The sequence below is a fragment of the Schistosoma haematobium genome, chromosome 4, assembly GCF_000699445.3.
Source record: "Schistosoma haematobium chromosome 4, whole genome shotgun sequence".
In the NCBI taxonomy this organism is placed as follows: Eukaryota; Metazoa; Platyhelminthes; class Trematoda; order Strigeidida; family Schistosomatidae; genus Schistosoma; species Schistosoma haematobium.
In genome coordinates this window covers 25,549,702-25,559,127 of record NC_067199.1, presented here as the reverse complement: position 1 = coordinate 25,559,127, position 9,426 = coordinate 25,549,702, and positions in this window count along the sequence as shown.

The window sequence follows — 9,426 nt, the reverse complement described above, 5'->3', positions numbered from 1 at the left end:
GAATACTAATTTGTGATTGATGGATATTTATTTTGTGATTTATCAAATGATTTTAACTTTTTAGTAGCCCGTAATCTGACTCCAGTTTGATTGCATGATTGATTGCTATTGAAATATACATGTTTCCAATCATCGTATATAATTATCGACTTGATACGCGTTGGTGAATAACGGAATTAAATAAGTCAGATACGAAAATGGGTTTTTGAATACATATATTTTGTCCACTTATTGATCTGGACAGATAATCAGAGGAACGAAGCAAACGGAAGAGAGCGACGCAAAATGGCGCGCAGTGGAACCAACTCTATTTAGTCAAGCGCTAATCAATATTTATAGTCACACAAAATTACGTTACGGACATGTGATGAGTAGAATAAGATGTACAAACACATACGCTCATATAAAACAGTCGGAGTTGATAAGTGAATAATTAACAAAGTCAAAACGTGACTCAAAATGAATGGATAAATTGGCCTGTCCAGAAGATAGAATAAGTTATATGGGCTTAACATAGTAACCGACACTACACTTTCTATATAATTTCTTATTCAAAAATTAACTTTTGTCTTTTAGTATATTTTAATAACCAGATGATGTCTCCATATGATAAACAAACATAAAAACATGATGATAAAATCTTAATTTTTATTGACTATTGAATCACCCTCAATTATCTGTGAATTCAATGGTATTTCCTACAATCTTCTTTATATTTACATTTAATCTTTAAATATACCTTGTTTTCACTGGTTAGAATTTCTCCTTTTTGAGACTTTTTATTTAGTTGATGGAGTTTTGTGTAAGAAAATTTGGATTATTGTAAGTCATATCCGTATTTACAGACTTGAATTTTAGATTTTTTATTAAAAGGAACTATCCACTTGCTTCAGTCTTTGAGGTATGAGGGCGGTTATCACTTACCGGTTGCTCACAGCGTGGAAGGGTTCTTTTAGAGGTAATCATTTACTAATATTTATGTTTCTGTAAAAAATATTTAAATAGTCTTACTTATAGAACAAATACACAATCATGAAGTTGGTCGTACAGTTGTATGAGTTCCTTGAGATTTAAACCAAGAAAACAAGAAAAAGTTCAAACATACCTCACATAATCAACCGCTTGCTGTGCAATCATTGGGCCATAAAAATTTTAAAAAGAAATGTAAACGACTGTTTTTATATTAAAGAGGAAGAAGGTATTTGTAAAATCTCAGTGAAAGAATTTGAAGTAAATCCGACGTTTTGCCTGGCAATCTGGTCCAAGCTGTTTCAAGGAAATATCTTTATGTCTTTATAGTTGCACAATATTAGACAAAATCATTTGTTCACTAGAATCAGATTTACATAGACTGGGTGAAATGTCTCAGAATCGATCTCAATGGCGTAGGTGTATACACTCTTTGTTTTCCCTTAAACCTTGAGATTGAAATTGCTTTATATCTTTGTTGCTACCAACTAATTCTTTCTTCCTGTGTCATATCCTGATATGCGATCTTTTGTATATTACTACCATTGAAGTGACTACTTGTATGAATTTGGTGTTCATCTTATTGTGCTAATGAGGTGTGGCAACTTGAACCGATGCATATATGTCTCTGGTCCTACGTTGTAGCTGACTGACTTACGTCCTGTACTAAAAAGAAACACCCATACGATGCTTCTCGATTTTCATTGGTCGCCTTAATAAGATCAAACCGCGATATAAGTAAAGCAGCATGATTTATGTTTTAACGTCAAAAAAATTAGAATGAAGAGAAATAAGTCACCATATGATGTTAGGAATTGCTTTCTAGCTAGGTTGTATGTGTATAAAATTTCTTTTTTTATCTATGCCTAATTAATTTAAAGTGTTGATTGACATCAGTACTTTCAGTAGAGTGTATTTAGTTTAAACAAAGTAATTTGGATCTAATTACTATTTCGAATGATTACAAAAATAGAATTAAAGTAAAATTTTACGAAATAATAGTATTAGTAAGATGAATATTTACGAAAAGAAAGAAAGGAATAACTTTAAACTTGGTATTGCTTATAATGAACAAGTTCAATTTATGGAATTTAGGGATTTTATTATATATTTTGACAAGAATGTACATTATGAACTAATGCGACACAAAAATCATCTAAACATAACAACAATCATCATATGGTAATAATAAGTAATCTTACTACTAATGTGGTGTGTGCTATTTATATTGACATAAGTAGTATATGATGGTAGTCGTGATCAGAAGGTCTGGCAGCAAAGAGACAAGAGGATTGAACAGTATAGAATGGAAACAGGATGTAATTTGTATGAAAATGCAAGAACAATGAAGTCTGAGTCATTATGAGACAATTGGTGGTCATTTTACAAATTAAGCATTTACTTTATGATTGTTAGATTTTATTACCAAGTCCTGTAATTTCGTGTTAATTACATTCGATTGTCCCCACTGGTGTTCTTGCAATTTCTGACAGTCTTGACTAGGATTCACTGTATATAATATTGTGCGTATGCTAAAAAGGAAATTAAAATAAAAACTGATGGGTCTTGATTCGGTATCCTAAGCACTTTTATTAGTCCTTCCCCCAGGTTAAATGTATGCGACAACTTGAATACGAGAGAAAATGTGTGAAATATGGAAAGAACGCTTTACTCCAAGGTTAGTTTATGTACGGGAAATTGAGTGTTTATGACATTTCAGATGGGTCCCTGGAAGATTCTGAAACCCTACTCATCATAGTAAAATTATAGGTAGTCATCAATTCAGAAAATTTACACATGACTCCTCACGTTTTAGACATTTCTATGCATGCGGATTGGATAAAATGTTATCCAGCGTTTTCAGGAGCAATTTGATAGTTTTTCGAGGGATTTCTGGGTCACATCAACAAAATCAAATAGTTATTCTGTATTTAGAATTATAGTTTGTGATTCATAATTTCTTTGGAAATTATAGATCTGTAAAATTAGCTTCTTTTCAAGAAAAAGGAACAGTAAATGGGTTCAGTAAGAGTGTTTTCGAGATTGTTTGCCTATACTAGACTTGATGTTTACTATAAAACACGTATGCACAAGAAATTAGAATTATCATACACAGTATTTATCTTTTTTATTGAATTTTTCATAAATGTTTCCACCTTATTCGACATGTTTTGCTTCATTCTTTTTATTTCATCTCATTCAACGAAAAGTATTTTCCATTCTAAGAATTCACCAACTATCTCACAATGCAACTAAAATCACTGTAAACATTCAAGCATAATATCAAAATGTATGTTCAATTTAAAATGATTCAGATTGTCCAGTTGATAATATTTTAACTGAACCCAATGGTCTTTGAAGTGAACTATTCTGGGTTTAAATCATGGAATGAACCTCAACCCAAGGATATTGGTACATCCAGCTAACGAATCTCATACAGGACGAAACAAGAATCCTAGATCCCACTGCTAACCATACTCAGTCTATTCTATATCGAAATTTCTACACTTTCAAATGATACAATTTTTCAGTATCCCATTGAGAAAAAAATAACTTCAACTCTGTCAAAACCAACAAGTTTTTTCTAATTTTTATGTAGCTAACAAAAAATATTCCCAAATGTTATTATGAGTGATCCCTAATTTTTTTTAATGGCTTAATCTTCCTGAAAGAAAATAGTTCTCAATATATATTATACAATTTAGTTTTCTACCCAAATTTATTCTTCACCAAGTACATTATTCATTTCAACATTACCTAATGTATAATTCCATCAACTTATTTTTAGGGCTGATGTATTGCTTTCACACTGTAGGTCTGAATGACAAATTGTGAATTAATAAAATTTACAAAAATGTGGTCGAGCTGTATGTTTTTAATGTTAGAATTTATTACTATTTAATATTCTGTTTTAAAACTGATTTTTTTGTTTGTTTGTATAAAGTGAAGTTTTTTTGATGAAACAGGCTCCGTTTTTTTTCATTTCCTAATGTTTTTCAAAAAGATAATTATATTTAATTAAAGTGTTAGATGAAAATAATACTGAATAATTTAGGTTAAAATTATTTGAATAACAAGTGTACAAGTACACATGTTCTTTATTACATTAACAATAAATTCATATGTGTAAACATATTGTCTGATCAGAGATTTGTCCTCAAAAAAGAAAATCAAAGATAGATTACTTATTTACTTACTTACACCTGTTACTCCTGATGGAGCATAGGCCATCGACCAGCATTCTCCAACTGTGTCCTGCGCCTTCTCATGTCCGTCTCCATTTCTTGGCGTATGTGTTCTTTGGTCTCCCTCTCGTCCTTTGGCTTTGAGGATTCCATGTGAGGGCTTGCCGTGTGATACAGTTGGGTGATTTCCTCAATGTGTGTCCTGTCCACTTCCAACTCCTCTTCCTGATTTCGTCCTCCGTTGGGATCTGGTTTTTTCTCTCCCATAGTAGGTTGTTGTTAGTGGTGTCTGACCAACGGATTCGAAGTATTTTACGTAGACAACTGTTAATAAACACCTGTATCTTCTGGATGATGGCTTTCGTAGTTCTCCAAGTTTCTGCCCCATACAGTAGAACTGTTTTGACATTTGTATTGAAAATTCTGACCTTGGTGTTTTTTGACAATTGTTTTGAGTTCCAGATATTCTTCAGTTGTATATATGCTGCTCTTCCTTTGCCGATCCGCGCCTTCACATTTGCATCAGATCCACCGTGTTCATCAATGATACTGCCCAGATATATAAAGGTTTTTACATCTTCCAAATCTTCATCAAGTGTGATTCGGTTGTTGTATGCTGTGTTGTATCGGAGAATCTTGCTTTTCCATTTTTGTAGATCACATTACAGATAAACTTTATTCAAATATTCATTGTAAACTAGCGATTTTGATCCAGTAATGAACTATCCATGAGAGGATATTCTTGACCTTCTCTTCAGAAATCGAATCTTTGAACATTAAGTTTCATGACAAGCAAGTTATTTTCAAACTGAATAGTCGACATTTGAAGATATACATTTCTAACGCTAAACTCTAAACTTAAAAACCTCCATAAAAATCTTATACTGATATTTTCATTTATCCCTATTGTTTATACGTTGTTTTTACTAAGAAACAAAGAATTTTTAGTTCGTAGTTATCTATGGTTAATGAAATGTCAAACAAGTAGGTTGATTCATACATACATACATACATCCATACATAATACACATACACTTATGTGCTATCACTTTTGGTTTGCTCAATATGATAATAATAATAATTAGATTAATATGATTCTTATCAAAGCTGAACTGTTAATAAATTTGATTTTATAAAGAAAAAACGTCAAAATAATTTACATCATTTAACTCTTTATTTTCATCATCTTAGATACAGTTAAACAATCTCTTCAAACGATCTTTTGTATTTTCCCCCTATTTCTACTTAAAATGATTATTTCTTCGTATACATAATATGTATCAAGGGAATAATAATGACAATTTGACTTAATTCCAAACATTTGTGGCCTAATTTCCAAGGCTATACATTATTTTTAAAAAACAATTTATCATACTGATTAAAAGAGAAATATAGCAGTTGGATTGTTAGTATTGTGACAATTGTTGTTAATTAGGTAAGTTTGTTTTACTTTGATGATTTCAGCGTAAAATTAGTGGTGAAAAAATAGATGAATAAATCTCTGTTTTCATATTTGAAATCACGAAGATATCTTAGTTAGACTAACTGAAAGCTAAGAGATAATATATCGCTGACTCGACCTAGTAATGGACTCCTCAGCTTCATGGAACAATGCCTGGAGTTTTAGTGGAGTTACGCCATGTCGGATGTGAGACAGTTATCTACTACAGGCAACAAAATGTAGCCGGTCAACATTGTGAAATGACTGAAGTTGGTTATGTATACGATTGAATTCCAATTCAGTGATATAGAGGTTGAACTCTGATTGCAAGATCGAACTTCATGGTTTCGACTTCTAGTGAGGTGTTGCATGCGCACTACTGAGGAGTTCCACACTTGAACGACGAAGCTGTCTAGTACTTCCTGGTTTTCATCAGTGCTTTAAACAAGACTGATTCGTGGTTAAAATTATGGAAATTCTACAATATTCATAAACCGCTTTATATTAATAAATCACTATTTGCTACTATTGACAAAAATTACTCGAGAAATATCAGCTTCTAATGCCTCATATATGTTTTTTATCAACAAAAAAGTTGATAAACAATTAAAAGGTTTCAACTTCACATTCAAAGTTTACCCATATTCTGTACGTAATTCCGTGATATCATAAGAAACTGAATGGAGAAATACAGAAATTTTACTGAATTTAACGAATCGATGACCTTACTTTGTCAAGTATTTATTAATTCAATTATGGTTAGATAAGAAGTCAAACTTATGTTTTGTACAGTTCAATCACTTCTATGACAATCTAGGGAATGAAACTAGTCAAATAGAAACAGAGAAACAAGATGGATAGTTTAAAAAAGAACAGTAATCACCCACTATCTTTGCGATGTTTAAATCAAAATGTCTATTAGTTGAACAGGTGTAATTTAAGCGCTGAATGATTTCAAATAATCAAATGGGTTTGAAATTTTCTTTGGTTGCGATTTCAGTAAATGTTAGAATTTGTCTAGATACTTTCTGTACGATGTTCCATCAATACTAGTCCTCTTGACATATCCAGTTACATGTTTTACGATAAAAAAATAATGAATTATTATAATCTATCCTCATTGAATATAATTATTTTCATAGCCGTTTATTTTGTCTTTGTGTGAATTATTCTGTAAATAATTGACAATTAATACCTGATTATTCAATCTTATGATGTAGTTACTCGTTTAGTTTCATAGAACAAAAATTAGATTATACTCAGTGACAAAACGTCACAAATTTAAATTTCTACACATCGAGATATCACAAATAAATCGTTATTTTATTTGTATTATTGTTATTATTGTCAGTGACTATTCATATTTGTTCAATTTGAAAATAATTTCTTAAAGTTGACAGCAAATGATCACACAGTAGCAACCAAAGTCATATTGTTCATTTCATAGTCTTCCGATTATCTTCCATTCACTAAGTTGTGTTGTATACATTAGACGGAGTGAATCGAGATCGCATTGATATGTCATCAAATAACTTGATTCTGGATGTTTCACCACAATTCAGGCTAACGTTTGTTGGCATACACCTAAAATTATGTAATGCATAATTCACATTAGATTTGAGTATTCATCACTGAATGTTACAGAGATAGTCTTCATGATCATAGTGTTTTCTTACTAATTATCTAATAAATGACTTGCTTTAAAAGATATATTTCATTATGTTGTATAAATAAGCAAATGTATGATTCAACGCCTTTTCTTAACAAAATAACTGTCCGGTTGTTTTCAGTAATCATTCTCAGAAAAATATCACTAGAGTATCTCATCAGAATTTTCTGCTTTAATCCTGTTATTATTTGAACATATAGATCAGTTTCAGTCAAATATACGTATAGCTCATTATCAATTGTTTTTACAAAGACAAAAGGATTTCAATGTAAAGTTGATGAGATTACTTGAGATTAATGTAATGCTTTGAATAATGATGTCAACGGTTAAGGTTGGGTATATGTTTATTGAGGATTATATTCACATTTAATATAAATTGTACACTACAATCTATGCAAAGATCAAACAATTTGTAGGATGTTGTTTGTTTGTATATGTATATTACTTTTTTCTCACCTAACATTCAACCAATCATAAATATATACAAGCAGACAAATATTTGCATAAATGAAAAGGGTTTCATTTATTTAAAATGCATTCTTTGTATACCTAACGATAATGATTTATGATTATCATTAAGAAATCATATTCAAAATAAATCTAATCCAATAGTTATTCTGTCTAACTTCATATGTGATTAAATACAATGACAAATTCTTAGTCACAATGAAGCAATTATAATCTAATTGTATGTAAAGTAAAGAGTTTAACTATATGATTATCTTATATTATTTAGTTATATAAGCAATTAACTATATATGTATATTCCTGTTTTGCATATAAATTGAAAAGAAAATCTTTCCGTCATTTACCTAGAGGAAAAGAAGGAAAAAGCATTCTTTTTTAAATAATTAAAAATCTTGAAAAATCAAATTGTTCTCTTGGCTTTGATTTTATTGATTTTATTCAAATATATATATATTTGGTATAAATTGTGTCTTATTGATAGAGCTCATCTAATTGGTTCCATTTACGAACTTAAATAAAGTCAGAACAATAATTAGGACACAAAAATATGAATTCATTATATTTCAAGGTTTCTCATCACCATATATGTATTAAAGGATAGATCATATTTCAGTGTTTCACTGTGATATATACATGGTTATAAACAGCTGATGAGAAGACATGAAATGTAATGAATTAATACAATTCCGACTGAATTGTTGATCTGGCCCTTTTCAAAGTGATAGATCTGTTTGAGTTATAAAATAAATGACTAACTTAGTTGTTTTTCATTTCTAAGTATTTCGGTTTGTGTGAAGAAGTGAATTATTAGCAATTAGTCAAAGTATTAACACAATAGTTTTTTTTCTACTGATTTGTACAAAACATCGAAGAGAGAGAAATCTAAAGCGTTAAAAATCTCAGATTTCTGTTTGGATAAATCTTAATTCTGTCGTTATTTCCATAGTTTACTAAATAAACAAAACAAATATCTGACCATTCCTGACTTTCAATATTCTCCCCTCCCCGGCTGGGATCAATCTGTGATAAATACACTGCTGAGGAGTCCCATACTAGGATGAAACGGCCGTCCAGTGCTTTCAGGTTTCCCATGGTGGTCTAGCTTCGATTGACTCATGATTTCAGCAAGTGAAATAAATACAATATACAGTTTAAATCGTCAACCCAAATATAATATAATGATAATAATGACCATGTTGAAATTTTTGTTCAGCTTTATATTGTGTAAAATTCATTCGGATTATCTTCTTGGCTTGAATGATAATCATTTTATAATTTTTCGACTGAATATTTTCACAGGATAAATGAAATTATATCGATTGATAAACATATAACAATTTATTGATTCTAAAATAACAACGAATGCTATTAGCAGGTAAACATTTATTGCACGGCCATTTTTGTATTTTTTTCGAGTGAAATTTTTTTCATCCCCATCTTCCAATAATTTTCATTCTGTTTCGTCCAATCAAATAACTAGTTTTGAGTTCGTTATAATTGGTCGTTTATTTCATAAAATCGATATAAAATATGAGGATTCGACGACAGAGCACATTTTCCTACAATTATGGGTGGTAGTAACATGCGGAGCGCGAGCCCCGTCGTTCCTCATGTTGTCACAGAAACCGATAACCTGTTCGTTCTTGAGCACATTGTATCTCGTAACGTCTCAATCACTTGACGAGCTCCATAAG